Below are 27,616 nucleotides of genomic sequence, written 5' to 3' on the forward strand. Positions count from 1 at the left end.
CTGAAAATGACAATGCACTCACACAAATGCTGGTCAGAGAGTGGTAAGACAAAAATGCCTGAAAATCTCTAGACATTTTCTCTTATTTTAAAATGGGGTATGTGGAGAACACAGTACCCAGATAAGATAAGAATTAGCATTTTTCAGGACAGCAAGTATCAACTGTATTTATTTCCAGGGGCTTTGGTCAGCTGAGTTATGCCAAGGAACCACTGAATCCAGAGAAGACACAGTGACTCTCCTTCCTTCTGCCTACTCTTAACTATGACACAGAAATTTACTGTTACTGGATTTTTTTCTTTTGTGTTCTCATTTTTCCCTTCTTCAATATTCCTTTTCAGTTACCATAAGCCTGAAGATAATCCATAACAAATCTACGAATGCCTGTGGGGAAGAGGAAAAATGGAAACATGAGATCATTTCACTGAAATGACAACATATTTCTTCTACAGTGAATCTGAAACTGTGAATCTAAAAACTTCATTTTTAAAAATATAAGTGGTTTTGGGAGTATGTAACTTCATTTCTGAATATCTCCCACTCACTTTCAAATTTCCTTGAAATTTCCAAAACAATAAATGTCTTTGTCTTCTCCTAACAATGTGGGGAAAAAAAAAGTTTTTTGGATATTAAACATGGAAGAATATAATAATAATACACAGGATGACCACAGCATCCTCATTGGCATTTCCTATCAACAAGGCATTAAAACAACAACAACAACAACAAAAAGGTGTAAAAGGAGAACTAAAAACTAGGAATACAACATCTGTCCTAATTTTGTTTGGTTTTTCTGGTGGTTGGATTTCATTACTATCTTTATAAACAATCATGAAAAATTCAAATAAGTATTACAGTTTTCATAGAAGCACTCTTAAATGACTACAGATGTCTTGGTAAACACAGAAGCTTCACACAGTTACAGTGAAAGATGATTTCTAGCCCCACAGTCCAGTGGTCACCGATTCCTTTATCCTTTTCATATGACTTTTAATAAAGTGATCTTCAATTTCTTGAAATATAAAATGAACACTTCCTTTATCATTTTCACATGACTTTTAATAAAGTGTTCCGGAATTCCCTGAAGTATGAAGTTAACACTGCAATGTGAATGCTATCAACCCATTTTAACAAGATTAATTCCAAGGAGTTAAAAATAAACTTCTTATAATCCCATCCATGAATACTGGGGAAAAAAAACCCAGAAAGTATTTAAAAAGCTACGAAATTGTTTCTCATTACCAATCAACAATTTATAGAAAGAAACCAGTATATTTACTTTCTGAGCAATTCGAAGTATGGAAGAAAAAGACCTAAATCGCTTCTCTGTTTATTACCCTTATCCCAGAACCAACAGCTTGCTCTGAGGGCCCAACTAGAGACATAATCATCAAATCAGAATCTCTGCCAGTTTTTTCCACACCAAAAACAAGAAGAAATCCTAATATGTGAGGTTAATAGTATGAAAAGAAAAGGAAAGAGAATCGAGCAAGAGGCCTCGTCCTAGCTGAGAGGCTTTTATATACTTACCCCCTCAAAACAAAATCAGGAAAGTAAAAGAAGAAATCTAAACCACACTGGCTTGTGTGTCACTTAAGTCGTGTTGGGCACAAGCAGTCAACGCTTAGCCCCTCTTGGGATCTACACTAATTAAGCCCCTAGACATCACCCTAATGAAGACTCCGATTATAGGTGGAATACGGGACCCAAGAATGAATGAAATGGGGAGAGATTAAGAGGAAACAAAAAAGAATCCAAAAATCAACTCCAAAGTAAGACATGTTCCTGTTGCCTCACATACACCCAAGGGATCCTCTCCCTCCATTCTACCGTCTTGCTTGGTGCCCCAGGAGGCTGACTGGGAAGGATTTCACATCAACAGCTCTCCTGTCCTTGGTCTTCCTGGGTTTAGTCCACAGGAGACACCAGGAGGAGACCAGAGAGCAAGAGAATGAGGAAGGTGTATCTATTTCCCCAGTTTGCTCCCTGCAAGGGAACCACAGATATGCTGTGTCCCCTTCAAAAGGCCACAGCTCCTGCTGGGTGGCCCCCTCTGGGTGCCTGTACCTGCTCCCTCACCTCGCTGGCCCCTGGTTACTGCACTCATTAGCCCTCACTGGTTACCTACACCTGGTCAGTACCTTTGTAAACAGTCCCTGAACAAGACTCTTCTCACTCACCTAGCTGGAGTAGGCCATTTGTTTCCTGCGGAGACCCTGACAGGTACAAATAGCCAAAGGAAAGCATGGGCAGCTTAATAAATGAAGGAACAGGAAGGCAAGGGAATGGAAGTACCCTCTCTTCTTCTTCTGCCCTTTCTCTATAAATCTTGCTGCTTTTTTTCTAGTCACTAATTCACTTTTTTTTTTTGCGGTACGCGGGCCTCCCACTGCTGTGGCCTCTCCCATTGCGGAGCGCAGGCTCCGCGGCATGTGGGATCTTCCCGGACCGGGGCACGAACCCGCGTCCCCTGCATCGGCAGGCAGACTCTCAACCACTGCGCCACCAGGGAAGCCCCAACGAATTCACTCTTATAACACTCTTCTGGAAGCCAATCATGATGACAGAGCCCAAAACCAGAATCCAGGGCTCGCTCCTGACCCTCCCCAAAAAGTACTAATAAATCTAATACTTGTGCCCCAGAGTATGTGCACGTGAGCCTACCTGTCTCCCCGCAACACACACTTTAAGACTCATCTCCAATCCTGACAGGGGAAACAGTCCGTCATCTCCACCACCTGGATATCCTCTCTCTTATAAAGGAACCAAAAGAAATTTGTGTTCAACCCTTTATACTTTGCCACTTTTAAATACACTGTCATTTTATCCTTGCAAAACTCTATGAGACAGATGTCTTTTTCCTCATTTTATGGAAAAGAAAAGGCCTTGGAAAGGTGAGGCATCTGAGCTAAGATGGCACAGCTGGTAACTGGCAAGACTAGAGCTGAGCCCAGCCTTCAGCTGCCCAATTTGGGTTTGGCAATACTTCCACAGTCAGGGCTGCCCAAATCCAGGATAATTAACTTCTACTGCCCGCACTCTAAAAACGTCTCCACCTGCCTTTGACTACACTCAACTTTCATCCATCTAAACCTAATTCTGAATTTCTGAATACTACTTCAATTAATAGGGACTCATTTTGGTTCTTGGTACCATCTCCCAAGACTGGCCATCCCTCCCAGGTAAATTTTACTCACAAATTTCATACTCACACTTTGATTCTATTGTATAAATGCAGCAAATTCAAAGTGAAGGCAAGCTTCACTTAACAGAAAATCTGTGTAACGCAAATGTTATAGGTACAATGATAAAAGTAGTCAAAGTATTATTCTGTACTATGGACTAAAACGTCAACCAAGCAAAGAACTCAGCTTCTTTGTTCCGTGAAAAGAGTTCTATCGTGGAGACAAATTAACAATTCTTCACAAATGTGTAAGCCAAATTTCATGTTCTTCTCCTCTTTTCATAAACTTATACAATATTCTCAGCGTTTGAAATGGACATTTTATTTCATTTAATTTATGCATGTTAATGGGTTCCCCCCCCCCCATATTTCGGCTGTGTTGGGTCTTCGTTGCGGTGCGTGGGCTTCTCATTGCAGTGGCTTCTCTTGTTGTGGAGCATGGGCTCTAGGTACGCGGGCTTCAGTAGTTGTGACACACAGGCTCAGTAGTTCTGGCTCAAGGGCTCTAGAGCACAGGCTCAGTAGTTGTGGCACATGGGCTTAGTTGCTCCACAGCATGTGGGATCTTCCTGGACCAGGGCTCGAACCTGTGTACCCTGTGTGGGCAGGCGGATTCTTAACCACTGAGCCACCAGGGAAGTCCCAGAAATGGACATTTAAAAAATCTACTCAGGATTAGAATTGAAAAAAAAAAATCTGTTACAATAAAACAAACCCCCAGCTGTTCCAAATTATAAAAATGATGTTTCCTAAGGCCACATGGAAAGCATAATGAGAGACTTCACAATTCTTTATCTCTGAATGAAAGAAAGCAGACTTCTACTAGTAGGTTGCTTTGTGAATCCAGTGCTGGCTAATCTCTTTTCACAGCAGAGAGCATAAGTAACTCTTAATTTACCTAAAGAAATACAAATCAACTATTTTATCAAAGCCATTGATAAAATCAAATCTAGGAAGGAGCCCTTACATTAAATCTAGGGGGTGGGAGGCTCCATCTTTGCTAATTTGAATATATCTCCAATCATATTATTTAATAACAAGCATAACACACGCAAGGATGTGAGTCCAGAAAAGTCCTGCTTTTCTCCTTCATTGGCCTCTATAAATGTGGCTGAAAATTTTCTCTAGCAAAGTTATTTGTACCTTTGGTTAAGTACTATGCCTTTTCTCACCCCAGCCCATCAAAACACCCAGAAATGAGACTATTTAAGAATCATGCTATTTGGGACTTCCCTGGTGGCGCAGTGGTTGAGAATCCACCTGCCAATGCAGGGGACACAGGTTCGATCCCTGGTCCGAGAAGATCGCACATGCCGTGGAGCAACTAAGCCCGTGTGCCACAACTACTGAGCCTGCGCTCTAGAGCCCGCAAGCCACAACTACTGAGCCTGTGTCCCACAACTACTGAAGTCTGTGCACCTAGAGCCTGTGCTCCACAACAAGAGAAGCCACCGCAGTGAGAAGCCCGCGCACCGCAACGAAGAGCAGCCCCCGCTTGCCGCAACTAGAGAAAGCCTGTGTGCAGCAACGAACACCCAATGCAGCCAAAAATAAATAAATAAATTTATTTTTTAAAAAAATCATGCTATTTAAAAAGGTCACTTCATCTAGCATGCATAATTGATTTTGAGGGATACTTTTTTCTTCCCTACCCACTGGATCAGGATAAGCCACAGAGAGCAATCCCAGTTCACTTCACATGTCCTTCCATCAGGCCAAACATCAAATATGAATTTATATAATATCCTACTGTCGAGGGCAACACTTTGTAAGCTGTTAGAATATGGCACATTCAACATACACGCTCTCTCTCACACACACACAATCTGATGCTTTAGGCTTTGCCAAGATCTTTTCAACACAAGAGGATTTCCACGTACAGCTTCTACCACAAATCCGTGTTTATTCTATGTATCCTACTCATACTAACCATCTATACCTTTACACTGATTACTCGGCCCATTCTCAAGATGCAGTCTGTAATTAGTTCCCTCCAATTAATCTCTAAAAGCAGGACAATTTTTCTTTTTTTTTGGCTTCTTGATCAGCATGTTGTTGTTTTTTTAAATTTATTTTACTGAAGTTTAGTTGATTTACAATGTGTTAATTTCTACTGTACAGCAAAGTGATACACACATATATGTATATATACATGTATATATATATATACACACACACACATTCTTTTTCACATTCTTTTCCATTATGGCTTATCACCAGACATTGAATATAGTTCCCTGTGCTGTACAGTAGGACCTTGCTGTTTATAGGACAGTCTTTCTTATCCCACACCCTACCTGACAGTTTTAAATCTAATAATACATTACCTTCTTAATGGTAATGAATTGTCATTTATTGTTGAAAGCAATCATGGACTCAATGGTTCCTTCTTTCCCACTGAAGTTGGCTTCCTGGGCTACACTTTTATCAAAAGGGCTGTGAAGCACAATCCACGTATACACAAGAATTGCTCAGTGCCCTAAAAATGTCAGTCACGACTATCACTGTCTGAAAAACGTGGTGTGACCCATTTCCACACACGGCCCCTGGAAAACAATCACTGAACACTTCACTATCAGGAACTTCAAGGGTTCATTCCCTTTATCCTGAAAGAAAGTCAGAAAATAGACCTTCTCGGGGCCTCTTACAGGCTCAGGGAGACCCACACCACTGCCACTTTTTCTAGGCTCCCACCAGGAAAAAGAAGAAATGCCAAAATAGAGCTCTAAAAACTGTGGTATTTAAAGTTGTACAATGAATATATTCGTTTTCTCCTTCTAGTGCCTTTCATGACTGTATTTGGAGATATTGTCAAACCATCAGAAGTCTACATCTGAAGCCTTTAATTAATGTGAAAGCTCAGGCGAAATGCCCCTGCCCTCTTGATTGGCCAGCACCCAGATAAAGAGCAGCTAAGAACAAACCCTAGTCTCAAGGAGCTCAATTGTAATCCAAGTATCTGTACTTAAGGTCCATTGGTTTAGGCCAAGAGTCTAAAATACAGAATCTCAGCACCACCAAAGCTGAACCTGGGCTACTTCCACATAAACTTTGATAAACCAGACCAGAAATTTCAAGGAGGAATTTTCTACCCACAAGCACATCATCAACCAACCCACACCTGCAAAGACTTAATAGCACTGAGATAAAAGTGATTTAATAACACTGAGTCAAAATGCAATCCATGTGTTGTCCACATTCTGGGTTATATACTTAAAAACACACGTATTCTGCCTCCCGCCCATTTTCCTCCACTTAAATTGGAAGCCTGCCTGTGAAATTGAACAGCTCTAATACCAAAGTCACCATTACTTCCTCTCCTTTAAATTTTTTTTTTTTAATTTATTTTGGGCTGTGTTGGGTCTTCGCTGCTGCACGCTGGCTTTCTCTAGTTGTGGTGAGCAGGGGCTACTCTTCCTTGCAGTGCGTGGGCTTCTCATTGCGGTGGCTTCTCTGGATGCGGAGCACAGGCCCTATGCGTACTGGCTTCAGTAGTTGTGGCACATGGGCTCAGTAGTTGTGGCTCGCCGGCTCTAGAGAGCAGGCTCAGTAGTTGTGGCACACAGGCTTAGTTGCTCCGCGGCATGTGGGATCTTCCGGGACCAGGGCTTGAACCCGTGTCCCCTGCATTGGCAGGCAGATTCTTAACCACTGCACCATGGGGGAAGTCCCTCCACTCCTTTAAAGACTGTGCTTTAAGGGCAAGGGTTGGGAATACTTGACTCTTTACCCCCAGGAAGGCTGAAGAAGGTTCTAGACAGTTTTTAAAATGCAGCACGGAAATTAACTGAATTTAGTATCACCAACTGTGAGTGAAAACTGAATAGATGAGTAGGTTAGTAGTAACCAGGACTATTAATAATAACTCTGATCCAGTTAAGTTGTTTTTAAAAGGAAAGACAGGTAAAATGCATTGAAAATGCAATCTATTGAAAATGTTTGGGAGAGGGAGATTATCTAGTCCTGGGCTTCTCGAAGTAGTAAAACCCTCCTGGGTAAGGTGCTTCCAAGGTTACTCAAGCACAAGAGCATTTTCTTAGAATGTCCATTTTACCATCATGTGTTCATTGTAAACATCCATGTGTGAAAAACTAGCATCAGTTGACTGCACCACCTTCTGAATATACCCAAAGCCATTAAAATGTACACTTTAAGATGATGGATTTTATGGTATGTGAATTATATCTCAATTTAAAACATTTCAAACTGACAACAGTATAGTCTGGAGAAGAACAGGAAGTTTACATGAATTTTCAGGCCAAACTTCTTCAAAAAGGTTACTCTGAGCTGACCTGTCCGACCTCCCCTGCACCCCCAGACCTCTCCTCCTCCAGGAGTGCCTGTTCACTCTCTTCTGCCTCGGGATGTGTTTCGGCGAAAAAGTTTAAGAAGCCCTGAACTCACTTATTTTACAAAGGAGGGAAGGAAAGTGACCTGTTCAAGGATTCTGCTGGTTGAAAACTAATTAGGAAGAAGATGGACTGTAATCTACCAAGGCCTCCTGTCTGTCCAGGGCTCTTGATCTTATGTCCTTGTAAACTTTCTTTTTATAAAACATTTTTCCAACTTAAAAAGTTATAAATATTTATTATAGAAAATTCAGAAAAACAGAAGAGGAGGTTTCAAAATTGCTAAAATCTGAACATTTTGGTATATTGCTTTCCAGATTCCTTTTCTAAGCAAATGTTATCATAAGAGTGTGTGATAATTTAACAATTCCCCTGTCACAACATGTTTTGAGTACTTCTAATTTTTCACTTTTATAAATAATGTTGTGATAAGGAAAACATCACAGAAACGCAATTAGGTGAAAGAGCTGTAAAGGCTCTGGCCATCCTATAGTAGTACCAGTTGACACGTCCATCAGATACTTCTTTCCCCACTTTTTTTTTTAAAGCAACATTACTGTGACATAGCGTTTTGTAATAAATAATATTCTCAAAAGCTTTTGCACAGCAAAGGAAACCATAAACAAGACGAAAAGACAACCCTCAGAATAGAAGAAAACATTTGCAAAAGAAGCAACTGACAACGGATTAATCTCCAAAATATACAAGCAGCTCATGCAGCTCAATAACAAAAAAACAAACCTAATCCAAAAATGGGTGGAAGACCCAAATAGACATTTCTCCAAAGACATACACAGATTGCCAACAAACACATGAAAAGATGCTCAACATCACTGATCATTAGAGAAATGAAAATCAAAACCACAATGAGGTATCACCTCACACCGGTCAGAATGGCCATCATCAAAAAATCTAGAAACAATAAATAAATGCTGGAGAGGGTGTGGAGAAAAGGGAACCCTCTCGCACTGTTGGTGGGAATGTAAACTGATACAGCTACTATGGAGAACAGTATGGAGGTTCCTTAAAAAACTAAAAATAGAACTACCATATGACCCAGCAATACCATTACTGGGCATATACCCTGAGAAAACCATAATTCAGAAAGACACATGTACTGCAGTGTTCACTGCAGCACTATTTATAATAGCCAAGACATTGAAGCAACCTAAATGTCCATCAACAGAGGAATGGATAAAGAAGATGTGGCACACATATACAATGGAATATTACTCAGCCATAGAATGGAACAAAACTGAGTTATTTGTAAACAGGTAGACAGACCTAGAGTCTGTCATATAGAGTGAAGTAAGTCTGAAAGAGAAAAAAAAAAAATACCGTATGCTAATGCACATATATGGAATCTAAACAAACGGTACTGATGAACCTAGTGGCAGGGCAGGAATAAAGACACAGACATAGAGAATGGACTTGAGGACACGGGGAGGGGGAGGGGTAAGCTGGGATGAAGTGAGAGAGTGGCATTGACATATATACACTACCATACGTAAAACAGATAGCTAGTGGGAAGCTGCTGCATAGCACAGGGAGATCAGCTGGGTGCTTTGTGACCACCTAGAGGGGTGGGATAGGGAGGGTGGGAGGGAGAAGCCAGAGGGAGGGGATATGGGAATATATGTATGCATATAGCTGATTCACTCTGTTGTACAGCAGAAACTAACACAATTTTGTAAAGCAATTATATTCCAGTAAAGATATTTAAAAAAAAAGAAATAATATTATTTGGTCTTCATCCCAGTTTTTGGCACAGAGCTCCTAAAACCCTTGGAATTTCATAAGCAAAGGGGGCACCAGAGGTGTTTTTGTCATCATGAGGTGACTTTTGGGAAGTGCCTAAGGATGGGGACTGGTTACCAGGGGAACCAACCAGGAATAGAGAAGTGGAACTTTCAGTCTGACCCCTGACCTCTGGGGAAGGGAGGAGGAATTAGAGATTGAGTTCAATCACCAGTGGCCAATGGTTTAATGGCTCACTCCTATATAATGAAGCCTCCATAAAACCCCAAAAGGACAGGGTTCAGACAGCTTCCGGATTGGTGAACACGTGGAAATTTGGGGAGAGTGACACACTCTGGAGAGGACATGGAAGCTCTGTGCCCCTTCCCACTTACCCTGCCCTATGCATTTCTTCCATCTGGCTGTTCCTGAGTTATATTCTTTTATAATGAACCCACAGTCTCTAGTAAGTAAAATGTTTTCCTGAGTTCTGTGAGCTGCTCAAGCAAATTAATCCAACCCAGATGTCATGGAAACATCTAATTTATAACCCTTTGGTCAGAAGCACAGGTAACAGCCTGGACTTGAGATTGGCATCTGGAGTGAAGAACAGTTTTGTAGGAGTGGACCCTTAACCTGTGGGATGTGACCCTATCTCCACGTAGCTAGATCCTAATCTCTCCCACTTCAGAAATCCGTTTCTACCCTTCTGATATATTCTGCATATGCTGCCTAGCCTGGTTCCTCTTTACAGCTCTGTGACCTTGGGGAAGGTACCTGGCCTCCCAAAGCCTGTTTCCTCATCTGTAAATACCACTACCTACTGCTCTGCTCTGAGTTTTCAGTGAGTTAATCCAAGTAAAGCACAGTGTCTGATACATAGTAAGTACTCAATAAATACTGCCTATAATTTTCAGTGTGAAATCAAGCAGAAAAATGAGAGAATAGTCTGATACAGGGCTGGGGGAAAGGCAAAAACTAATCAAGAGAATAGTTTAATTCAGTATTTTTCAAAGTGAAAATTAATGCCTCCCAAATCCGTGATGGAACAAAATACCACAATTTTAAATAAGGCTACTTTATTTATAATAAAGCACAGAGCTGCACTGTGCCACACTGGCATCTGAGAAGCTGCTTTAAATTCTGTATCCAAGGCAAGTACCTTACTCACCTTATTCTAGTCTAGGCCCTGATTTTAATTATCCACTCCCCAAATTAACTGAGATAATCATCTCCAGTATCTCAATATTTAAAGCCATAGTGTTTGGATATTTTTAGCTTGAATTCTTTATTCACCATTTTATTGGGTACATGCTGCATTCTGTTGGGTGAATGCATACATTCTTGCAGGTATCAGAACATAAGACACACCATCCTTGTTTTCACAAGGGGAACACATAGTGTGAGTGGCAGATGACATATAGAAGATAGATGAATAAAAAAATAAAATCCAGGGCTTCCCTGGTGGCGCAGTGGTTGAGAATCTGCCTGCCAATGCAGGGGACACGGGTTCGAGCTCTGGTCCGGGAGGATCCCACGTGCCGCGGAGCAACTAGGCCTGTCTGCCACAACTACTGATCCTGTGTGCCACAACTACTGAGCGTGCGCTCTAGAGCCCGCGAGCCACAACTACTGAAGACCGCGCGCCACAGTGCATGGGGGCCGCCGTGGTGAGACGCCCGCCCACCGCAACGAAGAGTGGCTCCCGTTCACTGCAACTAGGGAGAGCCCGCGCGCAGCAATGTGGAACCCAATGCAACCAAAAATAAATAAATTAAAAGAAAAAAAATCCGATGGAGATAGGTGCTATGCATTGAAGAATTAAAGAAAAACGAAATACAGAGTGACTTAGGAGTGACTTTAATTTGGGAGGCCAGAGACAGCCTTTCTAAGAAGGTGCCTTTAATGCTGATATCTGAATATTCAAGATCTAGACACACACACACACACACACACACACACACACAGATTCGAACAGCAAAAAATGGAAACACCATTCCAAGCAGCATATCAGCTGACTCAGAGGTCAAAGTGGGAACAAGCTTGGCTGGAATGTTGCGGGTACAAGAGGGCAATGTGGCCGAGGTGTAGCAGTTACTGGGAAAGAGGGAGGAGAGAACATGGGAGCTCAGCTACAAAGGCAGAGGCTACGTCACACAGGGTGCTGTATTTTAGGAAACAAGCTTGGATTTTATTCTAAGTGCACTAGACAGCTTTGGAGAATTTTAACCGGGGAAGTGATATGGTTTGATTTAAGCTAAGTAAAGAACGGATTGTAAGAACAAGCAAGTAGGGTATTTCAATAATCCAAGCAAAAGATAATGGTAGTTTGGACCAGGATGGCAGCAGACATGATGGAGAAAAGTGGAACAAATTCAGGATCCAGTCTGGAGTTGGATGAAAAATGGGTGGTGAGGGGAAGAGATAAAACAGAGATAACTCCTAGATTTGGGGCCTGAGTAACTAGATGGATGGACACCCTAGATTCTTAGTTAGAGAAGCCTGAAAAGGAAAAGATTTGGGCAGAGAGAAGCATGTTCAGTTTGAAATGCTTATTCACTCCAAAGAGAACCACTTTTGTACACTTACAACGTCTGCTGCACTTACATGGAGGACATACATGAAATACAAGATTCAGCTTGTGTCCTATATTCTCTGGGCCTTCAACAAAAGCAACAAAAGCCATGACTGAGGTCTTTATGCTAATGGATGAGTCAGAGCAGACTGCAACACTGGGGCGATAATTTCACTTCCTATGAGATAAAGCTCCTCATGTAAAAAAATATGAAACTTTTTAAGGTCTAAGTTACACCCACTTATCTATTTGTTTGTATTTACAAGGTGCTGATATTGCTACACATACACCTCTTTAGAGAATATTATTTGGGATGCATGAAGATACCATAAAAATACCAAATCATCATCATAACATTTTAAGAAGTAGGAACCCTTCAGAATAAATATCCACCCACAGACTTTTAACATTGATTTTTTCAGAAAATAAAAAACGTGAATAGTAAGTGGTCCAGATTTTTAGGTTACACATAATCATAAACTGCATACTTTAAAAATGCACTGGTTGGAAAATGACCAGACATCACACTCTGGAAAGCACTCTGAAGACCTCATCAAACCAGTAAATACTTGCTCAGAATATAGAATGGCTCGGGTGGCCCTCCCTCAAGGAAAGCAACAAATTAAATCTGTAGTGGAGGAAAAGGCCCAGGACAGACCTGAAATGCCATTTTCCACTTCATTTCATATTCCACAGAAGATGCTATACAGGCAGGTGTGTGGAAAGAGCACCGGCCGAGGCTGGCCCCACCAGCAAGAGCGATCCTCACGTGGTCATCTGGCCTCCAAATGCTGAAGATGAGGGGAACTGGCCTGGAAGACCTCAAGGGCTACCTCCAGCTTTGAGATTTTATGTTTATTTTCCTTCTCTGTATGTAGTAGAGAGCGTTAAACATCGTTCATTATATTTCTCATGAGGCAGGGAAAAAAACCTGACCTATTATTTTTACTATGTATTCAAATATTAATTCCAATGACTTGACTTAAAACTGTAGTGGCCTTCTTTCAAGGTTAATATGTCAAGATTTTTTTTTTCTTTTACTCATGTGGTTCTTCACTTTGAGCCTCTAAAAATAATTATCTTTTGAGGTAGGAGAATTAAGATGCTGGAGGGAGCGAGCAAGCACTGCTCCAATTAAGAGAGGCAATGGTCTGGGCTGTCTCACAAGATACATGGGTATTCAGACTGCATGCTTTTTGAGTTACTATCACTCCAGTATTTCAATTAATGACACTAGGAATACTGAGAAGGGCTTCTATATGTTCCAAGTCAGCCTAGTAAGCAAAAAACTAGGAAAGGATCCTGAAGAGACAGCACCATGGAAAACAGTTAGTGAAGTTAGTGGGTTAGTGAATCTGCTCACTCATGTAGACAGCAGTTATCAAGCTAGCAGAGACTTTTAAAAGTTCAGGTGGCATCTGAGATATGCTAAACTAAACGTACAGAAATGTTTCCCTTCTCTTAAAGGAAGAGAAAGAACAGGATTTAAAAACACACACAAGGGCCTCCCTGGTGGCGCAAGTGGTTGAGAGTCCGCCTGCCGATGCAGGGGATACGGGTTCGTGCCCCGGTCTGGGAGGATCCCATATGCCGCGGAGCGGCTGGGCCCGTGAGCCATGGCCGCTGAGCCTGCGCGTCCGGAGCCTGCGCGTCCGGAGCCTGTGCTCCGCAACGGGGGAGGCCACAACAGTGAGAGGCCCGCATACCGCAAAAAAAAAAAAAAAAAAACACACACAAAAGCGAGCCAAACCTATGCACTGTTCACATTTTTAAAGTTCTCTCTTGGGGGGAAATGTTGATCAAAAACCATAGTACCTGCTGTGGGTGTCATTATTAGCATGAATTCCACCCAGCCAAAGACTCGTAAAACCAATCATTTCCAAATGGCTAATTTGGGAGGACTCAAAAAACACACCATGAAGAGATGCTTTAGCTAATCATTAGGGTTCTCCATTCCCCCAGAAGCATAAAACAAAAATGATTTTTAAGATTCAGCTTTTTTACTCTTCCAAAATATAGCAGAGGGAGGAGCACTCCCAAACTCATTCTACGAGGCCACCCTCACCTTGATACCAAAACCAGGCAAGGATGTCACAAAGAAAGAAATCTACAGGCCAATATCACTGATGAACATAGATGCAAAAATCCTCAACAAAATACTAGCAAACAGAATCCAACAGCACATTAAAAGAACCATACACCATGATCAAGTGGGGTTTATTCCAGGAATGCAGGGATTCTTCAATATATGCAAATCAATCAACGTGATACACCATATTAACAAATTGAAGGAGAAAAACCATATGATCATCTCAATATATGCAGAGAAAGCTTTCAACAAAATTCAACACCCATTTATGATAAAAACCCTGCAGAAAGTAGGCATAGAGGGAATTTTCCTCAACATAATAAAGGCAATATATGACAAACCCACAGCCAACATCGTCCTCAATGGTGAGAAACTGAAACCATTTCCACTAAGATCAGGAACAAGACAAGGTTGCCCACTCTCACCACTCTTATTCAACATAGTTTTGGAAGTTTTAGCCACAGCAATCAGAGAAGAAAAGGAAATAAAAGGAATCCAAATCGGAAAGGAAGAAGTAAAGCTGTCACTGTTTGCAGATGACATGATACTATACATAGAGAATCCTAAAGATGCTACCAGAAAACTACTAATCAATTAATTTGGTAAAGTAGCAGGATACAAAATTAATGCACAGAAATCTCTTGCATTCCTATACAATAAAGATGAAAAATCTGAAAGTGAAATTAAGAAAACACTCCCATTTACCATTGCAACAAAAAGAATCAAATATCTAGGAATAAACCTACCTAAGGAGACAAAACACCTGTATGCAGAAAATTATAAGACACTGATGAAAGAAATTAAAGATGATACAAATAGATGGAGAAATATACCATGTTCTTGGATTGGAATAATCAACATTGTGAAAATGACTCTACTACCCAAAGCAATCTACAGATTCAATGCAATCCCTATCAAACTACCACTGGCAATTTTCACAGAACTAGAACAAAAAATTTCAAAATTTGTTTGGAAAAACAAAAGACCCCGAATAGCCAAAGCAATCTTGAGAACGAAAAACGGAGCTGGAGGAATCAGGCTCCCTGACTTCAGACTATACTACAAAGCTACAGTAATCAAGACAGTGTGGTACTGGCATAAAAACAGAAAGATAGATCAATGGAACAGGATAGAAAGCCCAGAGATAAACCCACGCACATATGGTCACCTTATCTTTGATAAAGGAGGCAGGAATGTACAGTGGAGAAAGGACAGCCTCTTCAATAAGTGGTGCTGGGAAAACTGGACAGGTACATGTAAAAGTATGAGATTAGATCACTCCCTAACACCATACACAAAAATAAGCTCAAAATGGATTAAAGACATAAATGTAAGGCCAGAAACTATCAAACTCTTAGAGGAAAACATAGGCAGAACACTCTATGACATAAATCACAGCAAGATCCTTTTGGACCTACCTCCTAGAGAAATGGAAATAAAAACAAAGATAAACAAATGGGACCTAATGAAACTTCAAAGCTTTTGCACAGCAAAGGAAACCATAAACAAGACCAAAAGAGAACCCTCAGAATGGGAGAAAATATTTGCAAATGAAGCAACTGACAAAGGATTCATCTCCAAAATTTACAAGCAGCTCAATAACAAAAAAACAACGCAATCCAAAAATGGGCGCAAGATCTAAATAGACATTTCTCCAAAGAAGATATACAGATTGCCAACAAACACGTGAAAGAATGCTCAACATCATTAATCATTAGAGAAATGCAAATCAAAACTACAATGAGATATCATCTCACACCGGTCAGAACGGCCATCATCAAAAAATCTAGAAACAATAAATGCTAGAGAGGGTGTGGAGAAAAGGGAACCCTATTGCACTGCTGGTGGGAATGTGAATTGGTACAGCCACCATGGAGAACAGTATGGAGGTTCCTTAAAAAACTACAAATAGAACTACCATATGACCCAGCAATCCCACTACTGGGCATATACCCTGAGAAAACCATAATTCAAAAGGAGTCATGTATCACAATGTTCATTGCAGCTCTATTTACCATAGCCAGGACATGGAAGCAACCTAAGTGTCCATCCACAGATGAATGGATAAAGAAGATGTGGCACGTATATACAATGGAATATTACGCAACCATAATAAAAAACGCAATTGAGTTATTTGTAGTGAGGTGGATGGACCTAGAGTACGTCATACAGAGTGAAGTAAGTCAGAAAGAGAAAGACAAATACCGTATGCTAACACATATATATGGAATCTAAGAAAAAAAAATGTCATGAAGAACCTAGGGGTAAGACGGGAATAAAGACACAGACCTACTAGAGAATGGACTTGAGGATATGGGGAAGGGGAAGGGTAAGCTGGGACAAAGTGAGAGAGTGGCATGGACATATATATATACTACCAAACATAAAATAGATAGCTAGTGGGAAGCAGCCGCATAGCACAGGGAGATCAGCTCGGTGCTATGTGACCACCTAGAGCGGTGGGATAGGGAGGGTGGGAGGGAGGGAGAAGCCAGAGGGAAGAGATATGGGAACATATGTATATGTATAACTGATTCACTTTGTTATAAAGCAGAAACTAACACACCATTGTAAAGCAATAATACTCCAATAAAGATGTAAAAAAAAAAAAAGATTCAGCTTTTTTAAAAAGCTGGCACATTTAGCAATGGAGGAGGAAGCGGCCTCTTTGTAATTAATGCTCAGGAAGCTCTCAAGACAGGGACATGAAATGCCCTCTGTTTTAGATATGAATACTCCAAAGTGATCTCCAATGATGCATCTTGGACATTCACATGTGCTGCCCAAAGACAGAGGGACAACGTCTGGCACCACCAATTGATGTCAAGACAATTTCCCCAGCCCATTAAAGAGTTGCCCTATGATTTGTTTTATTAATTTAAATCTTGTCCTCTAATTTATTTTGCCTGATGGCCATATGTTTCTCCACTGTTCAAGCCAATGACAATAACAGACATGCAGCAGAATGGTAATGGAGCAGGGCACTGCCTTCTGCTTTTTCCCCCTCCGGTTTTTTCAAAAATAGCAATGGTCAACCTGAGTCTCAGACAAGAAAGGCCTTTTTTCTCACTCTTTAGAAAGTTACATGTGGAAATACGCCTTTTTACTGAAAGGACAATATGACACACTCTTTGCTCAGAAGGATCACACCTAGAAACGTATAAGCCAGTGGGCAGGAAAAAGGAAAGGGCAGACTTAAAACCAGATTTGCTCCTTGAGGAAGTAAAAGAGAAAAGCATATTGGTGCAATTTATTAATGTTTAGTAAGGCTTGCGCATATGATGACTTCCTACCATTTGACTGATAAAACAGGAAGTGAAACTAATTACCCTCTTAATTTAAATTGAGTCTCTCCTCTTGCTACACAATCCATGGGATTGTTCCAAGAAACAAAAATTAGAGTTAAAGGGAAAGAGACTCATAATCCAAGATAATGAATAGCTCTTGGTTTAAGGCCCCATGACCCAATAAATGTTGTCCGAATTATTATTAGTATATACTCATATGTGATTTCTTATAAACTGACCTAGTAATCCATTAATATAACATTTGAGGTTGTGTAACAATAGTAGTTTGAGTAAAAACGAAACAACCAGAAACCAACCGTTTTATGTGCAGCCTTTTCTCTTTCATCACAGAACAAACAGAAAAGCTCTTACGGCATCTAATGAAAGACTGCATTACCTAGACAGGGCTTGCTTACTTGAACCAGTAAAGAAGTTGGCAGAAATTCAATCAACTGAATGCAAAATATTAAAATAATTTTTTTTAAAAAGGAAATATTGAATCACTAGGCCCTGCTAAGTAGAGTGATTATTTCCAGGCATTTGTAAAACCACACACATAAAAACGTGCACTCGTGTGCATGTGTGTATACAGAGACAGACAGACAGACAGACACACACACACACAGAGTTGGGGCAGGGTTTCAAAATCCAAATGCTTTAGCCTAAGGCTGACACTATAATCACTTGCTTATCCTGTGATCTACCTACAGCTTTTCCAAGTATACTCACCATTGATTAGTTAAAAGCCTGTTAACACACTACATATTAAATGAAATGACTATTGCAATATTCTGGATATTCCTCACACAAAAGTTAAGAATATAGGTTAGGAAACGTCCCCTTATCATGCATTCTTCTTAATAAATATTATGAAGGTGATTAAGTCATTGCTTGTTGTTTGTATTGTACTATAACAGATGCCACTGGAATTTTATAAAGTATGGGTAACAAATTTTTTAATAACAATTTCATTGAGACATAGTTCATATAACCTACCATTCATCTGGTTAAAGTGTAGAATTCAATGGTCTTTAGTAGATTCACCATCAGCACAATCAACTCTAGAACATTTTCATCTTGGGTAATGAAACTTCAATGAGCTGCCAAACACCTAACTCACCAAAATATCAGACTACTTATTAGAAGAGCTTGCTGCTAAATGCATTCCCTCTCCTTTTAAAGTATGTATTTATATTTGGGCTTTGTTGTAGTTGCTTTGTTCTTTTTCCAGTAACACATGCTGATGAAGCGTATGGATTCAACAGCCTATGAGGAATCAGTGAAAATATTTGAGGAGGTGTGAACTCCATCCTAGGAATCCATGAAGAAGATAGGGGCAAGGCATGATGGATAGTTCAGATTTTGCAGGGGAGAAACAAGACAATGAAATGAGACCAAAGAAAGCTATTGCAAAGGTCCAGACAGGAGAGGTCTGAGGCAGAACTTGTATAGTGAAAATGGGCAAGAAAGAAGGACTTGAACAATACTGAAAAGGCAGAACAGACAGGTGTGGCTCTGGTCAGTGGTGGAGGGGGAGAAAAAAGGAGTCACAGAGGACACCGTGGCTCATGTAGGGAGACTGGGGAAACTGGGGCACCTTTACCACGAATGGGGGATCCAGAAGGAAACACTCATTTCAGGGTGAAGCTGATGGACCACTTTTAGATGTGTTTTGTTGTCAAATGCATTTCCAGGGCATGGTAGAGACTAGAAGTGTAGTTCCAGAAATCATCTGGTTGGGCCTATGGAAGGGAAATGATGCTAACTAAGTATTAAGTATGCACAGCTGAATCTTCAAGACAGGGGACAAAGGCATCTCCTACACTGGTTGACTGAAGAAAGCTTCTGATGGGGCGGAAAGAGCAGTGGGAACCAGGCAGATGGGACTGAGATGGCCCACTGTCTCTCTACATGCACATGGCTACACGAAGAAGAAAGGGGAGTGCAGAGAAGGGCTGGGTGTGCGATCCTGCCTAGGCTACAGTGGAAGACAAGAGGAGAAATGGAACCTCTCATGCTTGCAGTGTCATCACCTCTTTATCACTGCTGCTCCAGTATCAGCTATGTCCCCACCCACCCCCACCTTCCTAATGCAACGTAAAGAATGAAGAGGAAGGTTCTAGAAATGCTGAAGAAATACATACATTTAGGGCTCCTTCTGGCAATGGCCATTGTACACCACCTCAGAAGCTCCACTGGGCCAGAAGCAAATTTCCAAATCCTATTAACGTAGAAAGTTGTGATCCGCATCACAAAGAACTGTGTTCTTCAAACCTCTCCAGGAATATTTCAGTCACCTTATTGAAAGTTCACTTACTTTTACTAAAGTTAACTAAAAACTGAAAAGAGTACAACTGATGTGCCAAACTACTGTTCACTGTATAAGGTCTTATCAATTCTACCACTTTGGGACTGTATAAAGCATAAGCAATTCCAGAATATTAGAGCTCCCTTTTCTCTCTCAAGTCACCCCCTGAAACCAATAATCTAAACCACCGAGGAAAAGGAAAAATATTTAAATCCAAACCACAGTTCATTAGCCATTATAATCAGCCCTGGGGGCCGGCGGGGGGAGGTAGTGATTGTGGAACTTTGATTTCAACCTAATTTTAAAGTGAACAATGATTCCTTGGAACTTGAATTAGTAAGTCTTAAGAATCAAATGTATAACGCCATAAAGAAGATATTTCATAATATGCTAGGTATTTTGAGACATGGCCGTTGAATTCTTTCGCATATTAAGAATACAAAGACCATGCGGCAAGATTACATTACATTTTTTACATAATTACATTTTTTTTTTACCAAGTCAATAAAATGACTCTGACTGAATTGCTCCAATTTTATGTACTCACTGATGTCCTAATACTTAAAGATCAGGGTGACCAAACGGGTCACCTTTTGAGAGTGAGAGGGGTACTGTTAACAATTATGCCAGGACAATTTGTGTAAACCACAACAGTGCTAGGCACCCTGAGACACATGAGTGTCCCATTAAAGGTATTCAGGAATGGAAGAGGGTTGTAACACAGCATTAAAAGAGCTGAAGAGATGCTGTAAAGGTGAAGAATATAGGACATGGAATAAAAATGAGTCTCAGGGCTGGCGCATAGTCCTAATATCCCTTAGGGTGCACATTACAGAGTCAAGAGCTAGAGGTGTTACCTCCTGGAAGTGACATTTATCTCACAGACTCTGGACTGGGACCTTCACTGCCTTACACGAGAGAGGAAGTCAGGACAGCGGCTCGCATCAGACAGCCTGTGCCCTTTTATAGGTAATGCCTGTTATATGATTACAAGAGAAAATGAGAGGACTAACTCCAGGCTTGGATGACTGATCAGGTCATTTTATAAATTTAAAATACATTATAAAAATATTAATAATAAAATGGTCCCACAGAAATAGGAGACCTCATTAACTTACCTTTGTGTCAGCTCATGCCGTGAAAGCAATTCTACAAAGGGTCTGAACTCCCATAACACACAAGCATTGAAAATAAGATCTAATACCCTGGGATAAAATACCTGCAAAACTGCAAAGAGTTTATAGTAAATTGCATAAAACACACTTGCAAATCATATTTAAAAGTGAGGGGCCTCCCTGGTGGCGCAAGTGGTTGAGAGTCCGCCTGCCGATGCAGGGGATACGGGTTCGTGCCCCGGTCTGGGAGGATCCCATATGCCGCGGAGCGGCTGGGCCCGTGAGCCATGGCCGCTGAGCCTGCGCGTCCGGAGCCTGCGCGTCCGGAGCCTGTGCTCCGCAACGGGGGAGGCCACAACAGTGAGAGGCCCGCATACCGAAAAAATAAAAAATAAAAAAATAAAAAAATAAAAAAAAAAGTGAGAAAAATCTCCCAATAAAGGGAAATTAGGGAAAAAAACTTAATCAATTAAAAAGTAATTTAGCCTCATCTAATGTTAAAAGAATTACAAATTCAAATGACAATGGTGTAATTAATTTTCACTTATTAAATTGGCAAAGATTTTTTTAAACGATCATATTCAGGACTCAGAAATCTAGGGGAAAACTGGCTTTGCACACTTCTAGAGGAAATAAAAATAGCTACAGCTTTTCAGGGAAATTCAGTAATAGCTATCATGTCTTATAATGTTGCACATATCCTGTCCCAGTGACCCCATTCTTAGGGACTTTTCCAAAGGAAATAATTATGAATTTTGCATATATTAGCTATAGAGGATATGAATCCCATAATTGGTTAAAACAACAAAAAATTAAAATCTAAACAATTCAACAATAGGGAATAGGTAAAATAAATTATGTGAGATCATGCAGCCATGAAAAATGGTATTTTATTACATTAATTATGAAAATGTTCATGATAAATGAACATGGAAATGGAAAACGTGGATTACAAATCCATAAGGAAACATCATACCAGTTCTTGAAAACTTAATTACACACAACCAGAAACACACGCACACACACACACACACACACACTCACAATATCTATACATAGAAAAAGGTAGGGTTGAAAGATTTATAATAAAGTGTTAAAAGTGGTTAGCCATGTGGTGGGATAAGCAACTTTTCTTTTTTTCTTTTTACTAACATATTTTCTCAATTTAATGTACTGAACAGGTACCATTTTGTAAAAAGAAAAAAAATTGTTAAAAAGAAACTGAAAAAAATATATCCTACCCCTTTACAGAGGACTTTACTTCACAGATGGAACAGAATTGGTAAAAGAGCTGAAAGAGCACTGGTCTTTTGGTCAGGAGTTAAAAAAAAAAAAAATGAGGTGGTTTAGAGCCCTATTTGGACTTCCTCAAGGCCCAGTCCTGTGAGGATAAAAATGAGATCAAAACACACAAGAAAATCTTAACAGGAGGTCAAGTTTTATATAAAGAAATGCTTTTACTAGATGGCCTGCCATTGGCAGAACATGTACTTCGGGTAGAGCCGTTTTCTTATTAATTGTGCAGTGATCTATCACTCTAGTTTATGAGTATCATGATGCATTTGCACATGGTTTATGAGAGTATAAAGTGAATTGGCATGCTGGACTAAAACCATAACCTTCACTTCATTAGCCCCTATTCTAATCAAAGGGAGAAAAAAAATAATAATAATAGGATAGTCCCAACAGGTTTCCTGAGAAACTCATTCAAATACAGGCAATGAATCAATTCCCACTAAATATATTATTAGCAGTTCTTGCTCTCAGGCCCTTGAACATAGTAGGAGTTCAAAGAAAAAAGGTTGATCAATAATTACTTCACACACAAAAAATTCAAGCGTACAACATTTGCAAAAGTAAACAAATACTGAAATTAACCAAAATGTAACCAATAGCTGTGTTTGGGCTGTGAGAATACAGGTGATGTTATTTCTTCCTATTTTATAAATTTCAAATGTTTATTTATTAAATTAAATTTTAAGTCTGCAAATCCCAGGAATCTTCTGCACTCGGACCCAATCACTAACCAGCAGTTATATGACTATGAACAAGTCAATTTACCTACCCAGGTTTCATGTTCTTCAAGTTTATCTAGGAAAGAGTTGGGACACATGTGATTGCTGACTGAAGACATTTAAAATGTCTAGTACAATGGAGACATTGCTTTAAAAGTGATGCCTTTTTAATGGATCAGAACAGTATCTATGAATAAAACAGTATTTATTATTTACTGTAGTTCCATAATTCCAAGTTAGCACATAAGGCTAACAGCCTCAAATGGCAGTGTAGAATCCATTTCTGGCCTCTAAAGCTCTCAAGGCAACACAGATCTGAAGATTATTCTAACCTGTAGAGCCAAAGAAAGGGCTCCCCTTGGAGGTTTTGGTTCATAGGCCAAATTTAAGCCTCAAGATCATTTTAAAGCCAACCTACATGCCACAAAAGAAACCCAGAGGTATTAACTGCAGTATATGCTGTCACATGTTCAACTGTGTCTTAAGAAAAGGAAAGTATGATACATATTTGTATGACGTATGATATGATGTGTGTATGAAGCATGATATGCTATAGTGGACAACGAACACCAGGAATGCTAGTCTCTTTTCTGCCATTAAAATAGTTGACTTGGAGCAGTCACATAAATAATATGGGCCATAATTCCCATATATGTATATATACACACACACACACACACACACACACACACAATAAGAGAGTCAGGCTAATCTATCATGATATAAATCTCTAGGACCCACATTCATACAAGGTTACCCTTAATTTAAGCTTGGTTTTCCCTACAATGCAAATTGGGTTTTTTACTCAAGTATCTTTGTCATGAGTGACTAATGTCTTATTTTAAGGTTGTCTCACATCATGTTAGGCAACTATAAAAGTAATGCTTTAGGAAAATATTTAATAGCGAGAGAATACACTCATCATCTATTAGTGGAGAAAGTAGGCAGTATGAACACATGATACCTGTTCCAAATCTACTGATGCACATACGGAACAGACACATAACAGTAACAATATAATATCTGCTTGGTGGCAATACTAGTTATGTTTTCTTCTAATTCTGTGTTTTCTAAATTTGGTAGACTATTTTTACAATGAGAAACGAATAATAAATTGTATTTTAGAACTATTCTAAATGGGCTCATAAATCTTCAATTGTACAAGGTATTCTGGCTCCATTACCCCTCTTTCTAAGTTAATTCAGAAACCAAATAGGTCAACAATAGAGGCTATTTTGGAAAGCTTAGTATAAGATGCAGGTTGGCACCATTCTTCCAAGGCACCCAGTCATCTATGTACCATCAAGCTGCCTCTCCCCATCCACCCTCTTTAGACCAGACACCAAACCACTCCTCTTTCCTCTCCCATTGGGCAACACATTCTCTGAGGCCCCTCTGGTCGGGCCCATGGGGAAGACGTTTGCGGGTAAGCGGAGCTTCATAGGGCTCCCATGTCTATTGCCCTTGTCAACTGCCATCTCTCCTGCTGAGGTACTGCTCCAACCTCTGCCACTCACTGCAATGCAAGGACAGATGTGGTTCACTGTTTTGACATAGACTTAATTTATCCAGACTGGGATTAACCTTATGAAGTGCAGATAAATAATCAATGAACATAAAATGACACACTGCCTCTTTTCAGCAGCTGTGATCCCATAATTACCTCCTCATGACTGGAGTGACAAGAACACCTGAATAATTCAGTTCTCAATATCTAAATACTCCAAGATGCACTGGGAGAACATAAACCCAAAGACAATGTGGGGAAAAAAAGAGAGAGCCATTCAGCTCGGGAGGGATGTTTCATCCCAGAACATGGAGGTTCTTGGCCCACTACAGACAGGAACTCAGCAAAGTAGATGGGGAAGGACAGAGGTCTATCTGTCAGCTTTCCAGTTCCTTCTGAGTCTGTCTTCACAGTGAGACTTCCTTATTTGTTTGAAGTGTTGTAAATTCCCAGAATATTAGGCACACCCATGCTCAAATCTAAGTACAAAAACACACTGCAAAGCCAAATACAAATGGTTCCTCACTTATTAACTGGAGGCCATCCATCAGATAAGGTTGATTTTCTTTTACATGTTTAATGTGGCTCCTTCACAAGAGATAAGAACAATTTAATGAAAATCTACTTGCCAGCTTTAAAAAGTTAGCACTCAAAACAGACATGAAGCGGCTGTAAAGCTGCTTGACACAAAAAGTAGGGAAGTAAGGAGTAAACAGAAAACAGATTTTCTTAAATTCCACACTGCTTTGTTACCACTCTACCAAATGTACTGCCTAAGGTCATGTTTGTCTGGGTTATGAGCACATGCAAAACCTAGGCCAAAACTGCTCTTCATATTTTATTCATGTGGCTTTTCAAGAAAGTGTAAAATGATCTTTATGTTTATTAAGAAGATAGAAAAGGCTTTTCTACTTTGTAAAATGCTTAATTACCTAGGTTAGAGGTAAGCTGCACATGTAGAAATGAAAAATAGATCCTCTTAGGAAAAAAAAATGGTTGTCCTAATTATACATGGATGATCTAATTAAACTGTCATTCACACTTCATTAAAGCTATTAATAAATTGTACATGGGAAAATGGATATTACAGTTAAATTTACAGGAGTGTTAAAACCTCTTAAATATAAAGACAGCCAAGAACTAGTGGTGAAACTTCACTAGAAGTACATGAACTTTAGACCTCACTTAGGGATCCTTAAAGGCCTCTTCTAAAGACCCTGGACCTGCCTCCTCGTTTATAAATGAGGAAACTGAGGTCTACTGAAGTTAAGTGAATTGTCCAAGTTCACGTCCTCTAGCTAACTTTTCCACCATGTACATGGTTGCCACACTTCCTGAACTGCATGCGTTTCTTGGTTCCAAACAGATAATGCTGGCATGCCCTGCTGCTGTCAGTGCCGACGAGGGTAAGGAATCCCAGAGCAGTTCACAGGGACAAAACAGTAAAAGGAAAGTTAACTGATGCAGAGGAGAGAGGACCAAAAGCTGAGGTGGTAACATCACCAAGTACAGGATACCCACCATGCTGCTTGCTGATACTACACCAAGGGAGAAGCAGCAGAAACTACACAGAAAATCTTTATTAAATCTCATTTGTCGGGCTTCCCTGGTGGCGCAGTGGTTGAGAGTCCGCCTGCCGATGCAGGGGACACGGGTTCGTGCCCCGGTCCGGGAAGATTCCACATGCCGCGGAGCGGCTGGGCCCGTGAGCCATGGCCGCTGAGCCTGCGCGTCCGGAGCCTGTGCTCCGCAGCGGGAGAGGCCACAACAGTGAGAGGCCCACGTACCACAAAAAAAAAAAAAAAACTCATTTGTCTAGAAAAACAGAGTTCCTAGGAATTTCGAGGTGAATAAAATATCCCTATTACTAATCTACCTATTGACAGAAGAAAAATTTTCACTTAAAACAAGATAGTATGACACCACCAACCACAACAGCAGAATCACCACTTCGTCAGTAAAGGATTTAGAGAATAAGCAGAACAAACTGCTTTTCCAGCTCTAGGAATCATGTGTTTTCTTCCTCTTAAGATTCCACATTTTAAGGAAGGCCCCAAATTACCTAGGCAAAGGAAACCCCAAAGATAGGTCATGCTGCAGTGCTAGTAAGTACCTGAACCCCAAACCCTTGTATACAAACCCTGGGCATATGAACCCACACACTCTACTGCTGGTCTCTCAAAATGACTCAGAATAAAAAAAAACTAAAAATAAAACATGCTCTGTATTCGTGTTAACTATATTCACTTTACACTTAGCTGTATATTTGTGATGATGACTTTTAAAGTACTTGCTAAATAGATTGCTGGTGCCACACTGGGAAGCACAGTGACTGAAGCCCAGGTTCACAGGACGAACAGATCCAGACACTATGACGAGCTATGTGGCTTTGCGGCAAGTTACCTAACATCTGCTGTCACTTTTCATCATCTGCAAAATGAAGAGAATGATGCTAATCTCACCAAAGGGTGTTTTGCAGATGAAATTCATGTAGAGCCCTTAGGAGATCAGCTGCCACAGAGTAAAATTCTGTAGCCATATTATGGTTAACAAAGCCTAAAGCTGTTCATTATGCAGCCTCATCTCCCATCGCTGCCCACACACTGGCCATGTTCCGGGCCACACCCAGCTCCTCCTGCCCTCCTTCCCCCAGAATAAGTGATGCTCTTTCAGACCCCCTATTCCCTTTTTTCCATATGCCTTTCTCTGCCTGGTAAAATCTCCCTCATTCTTGTCCTTGAAGTTAGCCAACTCCCCCAAAGCTGGCCTGGCTGCTCCTTCTATGTCTATTATGTGATTACATTTGGATTATAATTACTTACATAACAAGAAAAAAGTTTCTTTCCTGGAATGGGTCAGGGGCAGTGGCGGGACACGAGGACCAGCCTGTCAGGGCCATTTCCCTGTGGGAGTGGGCCAGGCTGCACTTCCCAGGGAGCACAGGCTTTAAAAATGGTCTCTACGGGAAAGAAGAGACAACATATGAAAAGCCACGAGCATGAGATGTGACTGCCCTGTGCTAGTGACATTCCCATATCATTTCCAAAGTTATTAGACCTCACAAGAAGTTAAACATGAGTAGATGTATGTAGGCATGCACATAAGAGAAAGACAAGAGGTAAAACTGTGTGCCATGAGGATGTCTGGGAAGGGTTCTGAAATGCCTGAAGCACTAAATTCACATTCAGGATAAGTTTTAGTCAAAGTCAGAAGGGCAGGAAGTTGCCATGCACCATGAGTTATAAATGTTTACTTGCCCATTTGCCCTGTTACACTGTTCCCCCATTATGAAGTTCTCACGGCTGGAGAAACAGTAAAGCAGAGTGGTTTGGAGCAGTGATTCTCAAACTTGACTGTGTACTCGAGTCACTGGGAATATTACTAAGATGCATGCTCTGATTCCAGGGTGCTGGGGCGGAGCCTGATATTCTGCTTGTCTAACCAGCTACC

General features: G+C 40.5%; 1 protein-coding gene across 1 annotated transcript in view; it reads right to left on the reverse strand.

Annotated features, from left to right (window-relative positions):
* GNAQ (G protein subunit alpha q) overlaps positions 1-27,616 on the reverse strand; it is a 302,665-nt gene that overhangs the window by 194,057 nt on the left and 80,992 nt on the right. The gene's annotated exons all lie outside the window — the stretch shown is intronic.

Source organism: Mesoplodon densirostris, chromosome 6 (assembly GCF_025265405.1).
Source record: "Mesoplodon densirostris isolate mMesDen1 chromosome 6, mMesDen1 primary haplotype, whole genome shotgun sequence".
NCBI classification, from domain to species: Eukaryota; Metazoa; Chordata; class Mammalia; order Artiodactyla; family Ziphiidae; genus Mesoplodon; species Mesoplodon densirostris.